This window comes from Triplophysa dalaica, chromosome 14 (genome assembly GCF_015846415.1).
Source record: "Triplophysa dalaica isolate WHDGS20190420 chromosome 14, ASM1584641v1, whole genome shotgun sequence".
NCBI lineage: Eukaryota > Metazoa > Chordata > Actinopteri > Cypriniformes > Nemacheilidae > Triplophysa > Triplophysa dalaica.
The window spans coordinates 10,149,945-10,164,407 of record NC_079555.1 but is presented as its reverse complement, the minus strand read 5'-3'; the positions used below and the strand labels follow the sequence as shown (position 1 = coordinate 10,164,407).

Here is a 14,463-nt window from a genome sequence, read left to right as displayed (position 1 = left end):
CTATGTTAGTTAACAATGTATCTTAAATGCAAAACGGTTTCACCAGACAGTTCTGATTTTACTACAATTTGCTTTTGTGAGTAGTGGTAGGCTACACGTGGACTTTAACTTAAGGGCTAAAATGACAGCAGAATACACAAGATGGCGCCAGTTAAACACGCGCGTGATTAACAGGTGATACACGGCGCGAAAACCGCACCTGAAACCACCATATTGACAACAGGATATATTTGCGATACACGGTGGAAAACGCCGAGATAATCTCCGTAAGTTACTGAAACCCAGTTTGGGAAGTTTTCCCTCGAAGTGTGTCACACACTAGACAGTTCTCCAGAAGCAGTGCTCGAATTTAAGGGGGGCTGGGGGGGACCCGGGACCCCCCATAAGGCATTAGACTTTCGGGGGTCCCTCAGAAATTTGTATTTGAGTAAAAATTATAATGACAAATATGATTGTAAATTTTGTGAATTAATTATTTACAATAATTGATGTAAAGTTTGTTTATGGGCTAGTTGTCATGTCTCTTTCAATTTGAAATGCCCCGCGTCTTAAGACCGCCAAGAGCAGGACAGTGAAAGCAGCCTGTTTTTAAGAAATAGTGTATAGTTATGCATATAGTTATCAAATATATTGTGTATTTTGTATAAATTTTATATTGCGAAACTAACCCCCACCATAAAAAGTCTTATTAGGGGGACCCCTATAAGACTTTGTTCAATATTAAAGCAATGTCCAGAACGGCTTTGTTTAAACACTACGGGTTTGCGAAACATGTGGTTGTGAGTTTTAATATTTTTGAGGCGTCAGTTTGTTTGCACCAATGTGTCTGTCACATAATCATTTGTGTAACGTTAACAGTTTACCTCAAAGAGTTTAATGCGGTTCAGGTTTGGCTACAGTATGTGCAGACAAGTCAAGATAGGCCATGTTCTCTTTATATCGTTGCCACAAAGCTGAAAGCACATAATTCTCAGCACATCATGTCATTTGTTTTTATGGAAATAGCAAAACTTGATGGAATAGTGATGTCTACATATGCTTCATATGTGCGCTCACGTCGTCTTTACACACGACGATTTTCTCTTGTGCCATTAGATGGCGCGAGAACCTTACAGCAAACCTTCACTCCCGAAAGTCTTCATGTATGTTTGTCTATTTCAGATAACCAGGAACGTGTAATAATTTTGTCACTTTCAGGATGCTGTTGAGGTTAAGTCTCTAGAGACGTTTGAAATGACATTTAGACTATTCGCCCAATGCTTTTTGTCACGGTAATGGCAGATCATTTCCTATCCAGTGTTTCCCATGAGCACATTGAGAGAGTCCAGATCCCTGATACTGTCTTCCTGAAGGAAAGGACTGCTGGAAGGTTTGGAGATGGATAATGTACTTGTCCAGCACTGCAGATGGATCAGCTGTTTGGAATTGTGGAGTTTGTTCTATCATCATTTGCTGTAACTCACTCCCTTTTCCCTGTTTCGGGATCGTAACATTATTCCCGCAGTAAGAATTTGTGGATATCTACACTCATGCTGCTTGTGTAATAGAGCCGCTCCCTATTGAACACACAAATAGGGTACGCAAAGAGGTCCTGATGAAGAGAGTTAGGGTTGTGGACGGATGTCTTGCATGTGAGAGAGGAAATAAAAGGGCTTCCAGATGGGAATGAACGTCATGAGCATGTACAGATGTGCGTGTTGCAATTTAGTGGTTTTTGGTTTCTAATATTCAGAGGTTGCATTATTATACCAGCAATCAAAATATGTTTCTAATCTCTAGTTTTGTTTTGTCCGCATATTTTGCAGTTAAGAACATGTCATGAATATTTTTTCCTGGCTTAGATTTCTTTATTCATAAAAGTTTATTTTCTTTGTCATTCCCAAAACATTCAACTTTAAGAAGATTTTGTTTGCATGTCAAAGCATTATGTATAAAATAATCCAATGGAACAAACAGAAATAAAAATTTCAGGTGACTTTATTAAGGGTTTCCGAAACCTGTACGAACAAGAGAGGCTTCTGTACTTGTGTTCAACAAAACTCTGCCAAGCTTTATTTCTGAGTGTGTCAGCCAGCGGTTTTACCCATAAGGCAGTTCATGAGAATCCAAGCCCTGTCTAACTGTACTTTGCCTTTGTGTAAACTTGAATTTCTTGTGTTTGCACCCTTTTGTGAGCTGCCTGAATTGAAACTTTAAATGGGGAGGGACGTTACTTCACAAAGTTTAAAGGGGTCATATGACACGGCTAAATCGACTATTAGCTGTTGGTTTTAGATGTAATGCAATGTATAAACATGATTTAAGTTTCAAAAACACTGTCTTTTTCACATACCGTGCATGTTTGTATCCCGCCACTCTGAAACAAGCACATTTTTTACAAAGCTCAATGCTTTGAAAGCGTGGTGTGATATGATTGGCCAGTTAAACAGTGCGTAGTTATTGGTCGAATACTGCAAGCGTGTGATGGAAAATAACGCCTCTTGCCATATTTGGAACATCAGGGTTCATAGCAATTGTACTGACAGGTATGCCCACCGTACTTGCATATACATTTGGGTGGTCTTTGTCAAATCATACCATGAACAGACATAGATTTGTGGGGGTGTGGTTACACGCTAGGTGTTTCGGGTAGGTCTGTTTGAGCATTTGCTTTTAGATACAATGCACAACTTATAAACACAACAAAGACATAGAAAAACATGTATTCACACCATATTACCACTTTAATCTCAAGAGTGTGGCCTGCATAATAATTTATGTTACTTTTTGTTTAAGCAGGAAAGATTACTGCAAGATACATCCTTAGGGTGTGTTCACATATGCCATGTTCGATTAAAACAAACTCTGCTGTGATTGCTCTTTTAGTGCGGTTTATTTTTGTAAGTGAGAACACTGCCACCCGAACCCTGTGCGCCCAACAAGCAGACAGAGACCACTGAAAAGACGGGTCTTGATCCACTTTCAAACGAACTCTGGCACAGTTCTATTGAAATATGACACAACACGGACCAAAGCCATCGAACTGAACCAAAAACAGGAATTGATAACAATATGTGACCCGAAAATCAAGTGATTTGGTAATATAAAAGGAGTGTTTATTAGACCTGTGCTTGCGCATGTCACAGAGTAATTCCTGGTGCCATTTTGAAGCTTTAAAAACTTCATGAGGTCTTTGCGAGTTACCCTCGGCTTGCTAAAAATCCCATCATATGCGCATGCATACACTGAGCATGTATAACCCTGCATACAGCATTGTTTTGGATGTCTGTAAGTTCCGTTTTAAAATGTAAATCATCAAAACTGTCCAATCAAACACGTTGCGACTTTACACGTAAGCTTTAAGGTTCGATATCTTTAGGTTTGCTGTTAAAAATGGCATTCTGAACTCATAGCGAGCGAGGACTAAAAAATATTTTTATTCTTTTTTGGTCCGGACCAAAATAACTGAACGACAAATATGAACTAAGATTGTGATATTTTGAAAGTCTGTCTTGGTATTTCTCAGTATGGATCTTAAGTAGTTCTCATTGTTTGCTCAGGCTCTGGCTTTTGGCCTTAGTTTTGTTATAATGTACTGTACCTGCGAGGGAAGTGCACATGGCTTGTGTTTATTTTATTTTTTATTAAAAGGTTTATCAGTATAAAGGTCTTGTGAGAAGAAGATAAGCAGGGAAATTCCTCTCATATTCCTCTCACTCTTAAAGATGTCAATTCTTAATTCATAAAGTAGTACAATTTTATATGATGGTATTAAAACTTAGCACCATTTCTTCTAGTTTATGTGAACTTATTGTTTTATTAGCTCATAAAAGAAAAATTAACCCTGAATTTTACTGAATTTATTGTACTTTTTATTGTGATTTAGACCAGCAGTTTTAAAGAAACGTCTACAGAAGGCAATAAAAACCACATCAAGATGGGCGCTATCGAATAGATGGTTATGATGTCCAAACCTGCAGCAGGTTTCCTGTGGTGTCAGGTAAATCTCTCCAGTTTGCTCTTTCTTGCTGCACCAACTTTCTTTAAGTCAAATGGCTGTATGTTTTTTATTCGGTTGTCTTTCGAAATTTCCCCAGTGGTTAAAGTTGTTTTTCCCTGGTCAAACTTTAATCATTCCCAGAGCTAGCCATTTCTAGTGGTACAGTAATTTTAAGACAACAAAACACACATTGTTTTAATAACTCACCAACAACCCGGCCAAGAGGAAGAACAGATTTTAAATCATTGTTTCCCGACTGATTATACACATCGATATCCTCAGTGTTTGACTGTGTAAGCTTTATGGGGATGCTTGTGTTTGCAGGCAGTGCTTTTTTGCTAGTGTAGATCTAGAAAATACAAGCAGTAATGTATCATTGCTGTCCTTTCAAAACCTCGGATGTCGAAAAAACACTGTACTTTTTACAGGAAAAAAATACTGTGTTTTCAAAGTCGAGAAGCACTTTTTAATACTTTTTATTTGTTAGATATTTGCAAAACTCAGACAAGCATAAAGGGTGTCTAATAATAATTATTATGACATGAAATAAATATCACAAAATATGGAGATACAAGATTTTAGAAGCACTCCAGTTATATGAAATCTTTAAAATCTATGAACATTTCTTTGTGGTAGTGCTTGATGCACTAAACTTAATGCGCTCTTTATTAGAAATTGATCTAAAAGCGAGCACTTTGAGGCCATTTGGCTCCGAGAACGAGTGTTATCTTTAGTGTTCATCTTGATTTACATCATCAGTGGTTGTTTCTTAGCATAGCCTAAGGTTACAAATATATTGTTAATCTGACAGAGGATTCATAAATATCAAAAACAGGATGCTATTCTGAGAAGGTGCCGGCTCCCATTCAAGAGATGTCAATATAAACAGTGAATCCGCCTTCAGTATGGTTTGAAAAATTTCTGTTTCAGGCAAATGTTAACTCAGAAAGTTACTCTCACAATGCATAAGCCTTTAGTTCTGTCCTTCCACACATCTCCTCGGAGTGCCTGCCTAGGCATGTGTGGACTCACACCTGCTTCTGTATCAGGATTCAAGGGATGATTCATGGACCGTTTCCCAAAGCTAAAAAAATTCTGCCTTCGCAGACAGTATACGGAGGTATAGGAAGGCGGCACGGTACATCTGAATCAAGTGTTTGCATAGCATCTTGCGAGTTTAGACACCTTCATTTGGTTGGATTATGAAGCAGCGTACATGATATGCCTGTGACATTTCAGGATTCTCTGTGTTCTGTGTGAGAAATAAGTGCTGTCTCTCTGTATATTAACTTTGTTTTCTCTAGAACTCAACTTTGAAACTAAAGTTATTCCTTGGAGGTACCTTCAAACACAAAACATTGCCTGTTTTAGCCAGTGAGTGACTGGGCGTAGAGGCAGCGGGCAGCTGCTGTATCTTTCAGGGAACTTTCAGCAAATCACCAAAGATCCTCCAATGCCATATTGCTGTAATGCTGTCGAAGTCTGTGTAGGGAAAGAAGTTTGATAATTACGTTGACTGTTTCATCTATCCTGTAATATCTACAGTACCTCGTGACAGTTTTGTTCCATTAAAAGACTTTAGTATTGTGGGGTCCTGGCAAGTGAATCAAAGCTCGGCCAATTAAATCTTGGCATCTCTGACTTTTCCCTGCAGCTGTGAGCTTGTCCTGTCTCTGTAATAAGGTCAGTCTGCAGTGGGCCAGCTGGCCCGTGTGTCGGCCTGCGTGGTGAAAACCGTCTTTGTAGTGAGTGTTGGAGACAGTGGGGCCTCAGAGGCCGCAGCACTACCTGCACCTCTGTGTTAGACTGGAGGCGTGTCATTACACCCAGATGGCTACTTCCTCTGCTTCACTAAAACAGCACTGTGTTTCACTGTCTGTTTGTCCCTCCCGGTCATTCTGTCTTTCTGGCTATCTTTCACATTCTTTTCTGTTTTAGTTTTTTAGTAAAAATATTTGAAACTACTTAATTTACGATACATTTACATAGCAAGAAAAATGACCTAAGATATTTAGTCATGTTTTATGAAAGAAAATAGAAGTTTATGTTTAAAACAAAATTGTATATTAAATCTACAGTAAGTTACTGGCAAACCTTCTGCAAATGCAGCAAAGTTTTACAGTGAATGCAGATGGTTGTGATTCATAGTAATGGTTTCTTAAAACATCGTAACTGTATAGTTGCACTTCAAGTATTGACACTGTACAATACGGCAGGGGTTTTCAACATTTATATTCCCAAGGACCCTTTTGAGAGGGGCTCCAAATTTTTTATGTGTAAAGAAACATTTAAGCTTTCTAAGATACATGGTAAATATTTACACTTTTACTTGGAGTGTGAAGAAAAGGAACAGGGAAGAAAAGGGGGAGTAAAACTCACTAGAAAAATACAAATCTAAACAATTCTGGAAACTATGCATGTAAAAAGAAAGCAGATAAACACTCAGAAATGAAACAATCGTAATGTTTAGAAGAGTAGATTTTTTCTCCTGAAAAATTCTGGGGACCCCTTGCAAGCTTCTGGAGGCCCCTAGGGGCCAGTTTGAAAACACCTGCAATATGCCACTGTATTTGTATGTGCGTCATTGTTGCATTAGTCAGAAAATATATGGTAGTCAAAGATTTGCTGGTTTGCATTAATGCTGATTTCAATTAAACTTTCGGCATTTCCACATCAAGTACATAGTTTAACATTGACCACTCTGTCAACATTGCTTTGTAATCAAAAGAATCTCAAAGAAATGTTATGCAATCCTATTCTCTTGATGCAATTCTAGATTTTATCCATGTTTTCAAATGACAGGCTGTAATAGCATGATGTTATGAGTTACAAGTCTCGTCTTGTGTGTTCTGGGTGCTCTTATATTCTGAGCATTAGCTCATTGTGTTGTAAGTCATTTATGGGACATGCTACAGCTTGGTTTTGCCCAGATAAAGCAGGTGATTACAATGTGTGAGAAAGGCTAGATGAAGCCCTGTCAACTAGAGGGCAAATATTTGTCTGAAAGTTCATCATTGCTGTGAAATTGTCACACTATACTGGAGTGTGCATGCAACAGCTTTGCACAGCAAAGACTGTGTTTCAAAGTTACCAAAAGGACTCCAAATCATGGAATGCAAAGCAGATTGTTGGTCTGTTGGTTCAGAAAACAGGCATTTGCAGATTAGAATAGTCTATTTTATGAATGCAATAAGATATATTCAGTCTGTACAAAAAAATACAAACATTCAGATTATAAGAACATTTTAACAAGATTGAACATTTGTCTTCCTTGTCTAGTCCTTGCTTTAAATAAAAATCATGAGGATATTTTATATGAAGTGTAGATCCATCTTAAACGAAGCCTTGAGACAGATGACTATTCATTTAAATGTTTCCCATCAAGTCCCTGCAGAGGTTTCCATGGTAATCTAATGGCCATTCCATCTCTTAAAGTCACCTGACCAGTTGGAAAAAATCAACATGCACGGCACAGCAAGTAGTTATCCATCATTTCAGTTAAACATAGAATTTAGGCTATTATTGATTATTTATCTTGATAAATGTTTTTTTAAATAATACTAAGAGTCTTTAATTCTTTAAGTGTATGCATTTTGAGATGAATGGCACAATATATTACAGATCTTTTTTTGTTGACTGTTAATGACCAGTGGAGAAATAATTTCTTTAGAGACAGGATGGTGCCCCGTATCTGCCGGGATCTCTATCAAATCCTGTTGGCTACTGTGAGATCCATGTAGAATGATGATGCCGATCCTTATAGCAAACTGTCCTGTGAAGGAGAGAGAGAGAGAGAATGAAAGAGAAAGAGGTGGTTGTTTTCTTTGAAGGATGCAATAATTTTCTCTCCAATCAAACAAATTCCTTGTCTGATACAACTGGACTTTAGTTTATATTCTAATTACATTTACATTTATGCATTTGGCAGACACTTTTATCCAAAGTGTCTTTCATTGCATTATACTATACATTTTTTTCTTGAGTATGTGTAATCTCTGGGATTGAATCCATGACCTTGGTGTTGCTAGCGCCATGCTCTTACCCAGGGGTCGGCAACCCGTGGCTCTTGAGCCGCATGTGGCTCTTCTGCCCCCCTGCTGCGGCTCCCTGCAGTTTTTATAAGGCCGTCTTTATGCCTGGTATTAAGATCTGTTGATTTTACGGTGCCCTTGTTACACATGTTACACCTATTAACTATAATATTTACTATAAATTATGCATAATTACATGTAACTAACCCTGAACCAAACCCTTACCCTATGGTAAGTAATGTAGTTAATTTGTATTACTCAGTACTTTGATGTATAATTACACTGTAACTTCGGGACTGTAAAATAAAGTGTAACCGATGCGTTTTGTTCCATCGGATCACAATTGGCTAAAGAGGCACATATCGTTTAACCTGCTGCTGTAATCCGTCTATTTTGTCCACTTTTGACCACTTCTGTCCTGATTTCTTCAAGAAATATCTGAAAAAGCATACACATTTATCCAGCCATACACCCCGGCTGGGTAAATGTCTTTGCTTTTTCAGATATTTCATTAGAATAGACTAAAATAATGCATGCAATGTACATATGTGCGTGACCGGAGATGACAGAAAAACATACAGATGTGAGACAGCGGTGAACACTGTATGTGTGTGTTAGAAATGGAATGGTGAGAAATCCTTCTGCTTGTTACGTTTTTCGTCTTTTAAACAAACTTTTAGGTCTTTAGCCGAATTAAATTTTATTTGGTGGGAGAGGGCCCAAAATGGCTCTTTTTGTCACAAAGTTTGCCAACCCCTGCTCTAACCACTGAGCTAATTAGATTTTCATATACATATTATACATTTGTGTTGTGCAAATCGTTCATTTTTTTAAAAATGATTTTGGATCAGAAATAGAAAAGATCAAAGGCACGGAGACAAAACTGGGCTGTGTCCTGAAGGTCTCATCACGTTATAAATTCAAAGGGCCTTCATCTATTATACCACCAATTAAACAACCAGTTTTTTGAATACATATCAAAGTGCCATCTTGTTCTGGGTCATAGTTAATGAGTGGAGCTCACAAAAGGTGCAGTTATGTAAAATTTTAAGCAGGCGAACTTCAAGCCCAGCAACGATAATAGTCATTGGAAATGTTGTCATGCTATAGCTTCTGTAAAAAACATTTAAAGTTCACCAAAAAAAGTAATCTTTATTCAGCCTCTTGTCATTTCAAGCCATTTTGAATTTCTTTCGTCTGCAGAACACACAAGAAAATATTTTGAGGAATGTTAGTAACTGAACAGCAGCGGTACCCATTGACTTTCATTGGTTTTGTCTCCATACAGCAGAAGTGAATGGGTACCGCCATTGTTAGCTTCCAACAAAATATTTAATGTTGTGTTTTACAGATGAAAGTAAGTCAAACAGGTTTGAAATGACAAGAAGGTGAGTAAATGATAAATTATATTAAATCAGTTAAAATAAATAATAATCAATTCAAAATTATATTGTCCAGGTGCTGGTTCTATTGCCAATACTTATAATTGTTTTAGTTTTAGAAGTTAATGTGACCCTGGATCACAAAACCAGTCTTAAGTAGCACGGGAACATTTTTAGTAAAAGACAAAAATACATTGTATGGGTAAAATTAGTGATTATTCTTTTATGCCTAAAATCAGTAGGATATTAAATAAAGATCATGTTCCATGAAGGTATTTTGTAAATTTCCTACCTTAAATTTATAAAAAAAAAAATTGTTAAAGGATGGCCTGCTTCAGTGCCTCTGATTGACAATCTCAAAGGCAATTTTCTTAATATTTAGATTTTTTTGCACTCTCAAATTCTTTAAACGGTTCTCAGACAGATATTCTCCTATTCTACCAATTCAACCAATCGAAAAATTGACCCATAAGACTGGTTTTGTTGTCCAGGGTCACAAGTGTGAATATTTAAAAAAAATTAAGTAATAAACTTAAGTCTGGGGTACCTACCTACCTACCTGATTTGACCAATAGAAAGTACATTCATTTCCTTATAATGACCCTGAGAACAATTACAGAACTACATGTAATTGTACAACATGGACAACAAATTTATGGTAAAATCTGTCCGAAAGGATTCGATTTGGTAAGCATTTGTAATACAGTTAATAGGACATTGCATCTGAACAGTCCTGAAACGCCTGTGTTGGAAAAATGTGCTTTTATTTATAGAAGTGATATATGCGGCCCTGTTTTTTCTTTCAAGTCCAGTTGGTGACATGCAATGTGAAATATATTCAGTCTGGTGTGTGAAATGCAATGGGACTGCTGCGCCACAATTAAGTCTTACCAGAGCCTCACACCAGGGGTCTGGAATGTGCATTGCTGTTCTTGTGGAACGGCGTGTTCTGTGAGTGTGTGCGTGTGGCAACAAGACAGACATGCGACTTCGCTCTTTCTTGCGTCTGAAGTGAGTTGTGCTCGGTGACAGCTGTTGCTTTGATGACAGGCGTGGCTGCTTGCTACTGAGACATCCAAGATCTCCAAACCCTATACAGACACAGATGTAAGATCAGTCATGGAACATTATATGAATTAAATGCCATTGAGGATGACAAAACTGTAGACATTCTGGAAAATTAGAAAATTATGCAATTTGATACTGGCAATTGCACATAGTACATCTTAAAGATCTGCAATCTATTGAAAGAATCATTGTCCAAAGACAAGTGTTGAAAGTTATGCACTTGCTGCTTAGACGTAGATTTTAAGGGCATTTCTGTATACGTAAAATACGTATAAAAATGAGGTACAAGTCTAGTCTCTCCTTTCCCAGATCAAAAGATACTTCTGTTTAACCTTGCTGAATGGATTTGACTAATTGATTTCTTGCAGCTGCTTAAGATCTGCAGTTCACCGTGACAACATTTCCATCAGTTCTGCGGATGCCTTGCTTGAGGTGTGAAAGTCTTTGCTCAGCGATGTATCCGCAGGGATAGTATGGGAAATAATAACCGTGTCCCAGCTGTCACGTCCAATCTGAGCGCAGAGTCAAGCAAAGTGCTGAAGAGAAGCTTTCAGAGTATACCCTGCACATATGTGTGTTTATGCATGCTATCAGGGAGATTTGACCACCTGCATAAGCGATAGCTCCAAAGTGTCTATTTTTACTCTCCCCGGAGCTGATCCACCATGAAGTGGAGATGAATGCAGTTCATGCAGTCTGTTGGTGAAGTGTGTAGGAGGAAAGTGCTGCCTGCTTTTCGGCTCAGCGGTTTGAGCGTGCTGTCATTTGGAAGGTTTAGATTTTCACCCTGACACGTTTTAGAGTTTTGTTTCATGCATTTTTAAAAAGGTGCATCTGTGTTGTATTAACAATTTGGAGGAATACCAAAATTCAGGTATACTGTATGAAAATAAAAAGGTCAACAGTAAATTCTGATTCAGCCAAGCTGTGAGATTTAACAGCAACTTAAGAAAACCCATTGCTTATTTGTCCTTGTAGGTCTAATGTTAAAGAGGTTGTTCACCCACAAATGAAAATTCTGTCATCATTTAACAATCAATGGCAGACAGTACTCATTGACTTGCATTGGTTTTGTTTCCGTACAATAGAAGTGAATTGGAAAATATATTTTGTGTTCTGCAGAAAAGTAATTAATGTTTGAACTGACAAGAGGGTGAGTAAATGATCACAGAATTTTCATCTTCATTATACTATCCCTCTAAAACCCCTGAAGAACTTGTTTCTGAAAATGTAATGTTGAAATGTTGAAATGTTCAGATTCAGACAACATTTGAGCAGCATTATGCCTGTATATTCCACATCATAATTTCTGCTAAACTATGATACTGTCTCGAGAGTTTTGTTCAGAGTACATTTAATGTTGTTTTACTAGTTAACCAGCTGGCTTTAAAAGTATTTAAAGGAGCAGTAAGGAGATTTCAGTGCCATCTAGTGGTGAGGTTGCGAATTCCAATTGCTCACTCCACCATCTGGTCGAAGAACTTCATAGGCTGACACAGTAAGTAAGATGTCATCATGTTTTCGCTTCTTTTCTGAAGGAAATATTGTATTTATGAAACACATTTGTCCGGTTTGTCCGTTAAAGCGGCCGTAACACACGGGGTTTCTGCCAATCTCATATTAATCTTGAGTACCTATAGATTAGTATTGCATACGTCGTTTCTTCGAAGATAATGTATTTTGATCACATTTATAAACGATAGATAAAGCTGAACGATTACTCCCGAAATCATATGGCGTGTGCGGGGGGGAGGGGTAGGCTGAACCAAAGCACATGTGCACCCATTGTCAACAAAACAAAGACATCAGTTTCACTCACCACATGTGGTTCATGTCCGGCAACTTTTAGCGCTGAGAAGGCTCCATATATGAGTTTGAAACAGTCTCCAAATCCAGCGTTATATCCACCGTTTATATAACATTCATCACCCAAATGCAGTGATTACAGGCGTGGCTGGATCAACAATCACCTGAATTTGAATACTAGTTACTCCGTGTTAATACTTCGTGTTCGTTATTACCTGTTGCTACTTCGTGTCTAGATTACCTTGTTCCTGCTTCCCTTGTTTTTGGATTTATTATTTAGATTATCCTGAACTTTGTTTTGCCCCCTCATTGGAAGTTTTATGTTTGTCAGTATTGTTTAGTTTCTTGTTTGCCCCATCATGGGTTTATTATTTTGTGCCTTAATAAATATTGTTTTCACTTCTGCCTGCATCTGGGTTCTGTCCGACTGGACGTGACAGTAAGGGGATCCGTGGTGTATGTAGACATTATTGTTCATTCTATTGCATTATTATTATTGACTATTATTATTTCTGTCAATAGATCTTCCAAAAAATGACACATTGGACTTTTAATGTATTAAATAACTGATGAATGAAATTCTTAAATTTGCAGCACTTGTTTGTGTAGTTTACAGCATGGCTGAGTGAGTGCTCTGGCAAACTGAGATTAAATGCAAAAGATCCTTTCTAATCTGTGTATAAACATTGCTTAACTCAAATAGTAGGCTTTAGTTTTCTTACGACTTTATAGGGATCAATGTCATGGTATGGTTCAGTAAACTTTTAACATGGCCCTTACAGGTGAACTGAACTGTCTCCGAGCACAATCATTCATCAAAGTGGACTTGAAAAAGTGGACTTGAATGTTAAGATAAATATCCAAGTTTAGTATTTAGTGGTAAATTGTGTTATATTGGTTATTGGTCAGGATCATATACATTAACTAGGTTACCAGGTTCGCAAAACAGTTCCAAAACATGTGACAAATAAAGAAATCCTGGAATAATTCTTACATGGCACACAGTTACGAAAACAGAAGAGTGTTTAGACTGGTTGGAGGTGGGATTTTTTGGAATGAATGCATGAGTGGGTCATGGCTAATCCTTTGCAGAAGGACAGGTGCTTGGGAAAGAACACTGCTCACTCACTTCCTGTAAGAGGACAGGGTTGCTCAAGTTTAAGGGATAAAACCAGCTCTCAGGTAGAGACCTGTCTTTAATCCTTATTCGGGGGGTTGCGTGACAGAACAGCAATAGATTACTAACAACAAACTGGTAGAACTGAGTTAAATGAGGCTTTTGTTCGACATAAACATTCCTCGTTATTTTCAGTGAGTCATTCTTATGTTGTCAGAGCTAGAGAACTTGCTAAGCCGCTGCTGAGATTGAATTCATATGCTTTTTGTTATGAATGTTTTCTCTGGGGTGGAGCTTTTAGAAGAAGTGTTGCACACTCAAATCTTGCGTGGGCTGTTTGAGTCTTTTGGTTTTCTGCAGCTTGTGAGTTTGCATAAACAGCACCCTATGTTCGGTCCTAGAGTTTTGATTCACTGTTTCTGTTCACACACGAGGACAAAGAAACACTGTCTCCTGCATCACATCCTGTTAGTTATCACAGCTTACTGGCACAAGGGGCAGAAAAAGCCGCTTTTGATTAGCTAAGTGCCCCAATGACTCTGCAAGTGCCTTGACACAGTCAGTGTTACTGGCCTTTGCTTTGTTGTGGGCACCACTGATGTTTTGCCACAGATGGAGAGGGTGAGCAAACCTTTCTTTTCCAACTCATTCAACAATGCGGAGACTGTAAGTATCCCACTGTAATTCAGAGAGCAACTATAGGGGACTGCCCAGTGGAAGCCTGTCATCTACTTAAACATTGGTTATAGGAGGGTTTATAGGGTTTACTTATAAGGAAAAAGTAAATTTAGTGCATAACCAAATCATCACTCTTGTGCGACTTTTTTGGGAGAATCCCAATACCTAATGACATATTATAGTATAGTATAGTACAGTACAGTACAGTATAGTATAGTATAGTATAGTATAGTATAATGTAATATAATATAATGTAATATAATATAAAAAAAATATATATATAATAGTATCATTTGTTTTACATGTAATGCAATGTGTATACACGATTTAAGGTTAAAAACGCTGTATTTTCCACATAACGTGCATCTCCTCTTTGCCCCGCCTCTCTGAAACACGGAGATT

The 14,463-nt window shown here is 37.8% G+C and overlaps 1 long non-coding RNA gene across 1 annotated transcript in view; it reads left to right on the top strand.

Moving 5' to 3' along the window:
• Positions 1-155: 155 nt before the first annotated feature.
• The window catches only part of LOC130435193 (uncharacterized), a 33,555-nt gene continuing 19,247 nt past the window's right edge, over positions 156-14,463 (top strand). Inside the window, exons 1-2 of the long non-coding RNA XR_008908788.1 lie at positions 156-266; positions 3,866-3,979. This is a non-coding gene — a long non-coding RNA (uncharacterized LOC130435193). The remainder of the gene's footprint in view (positions 267-3,865; positions 3,980-14,463) is intronic.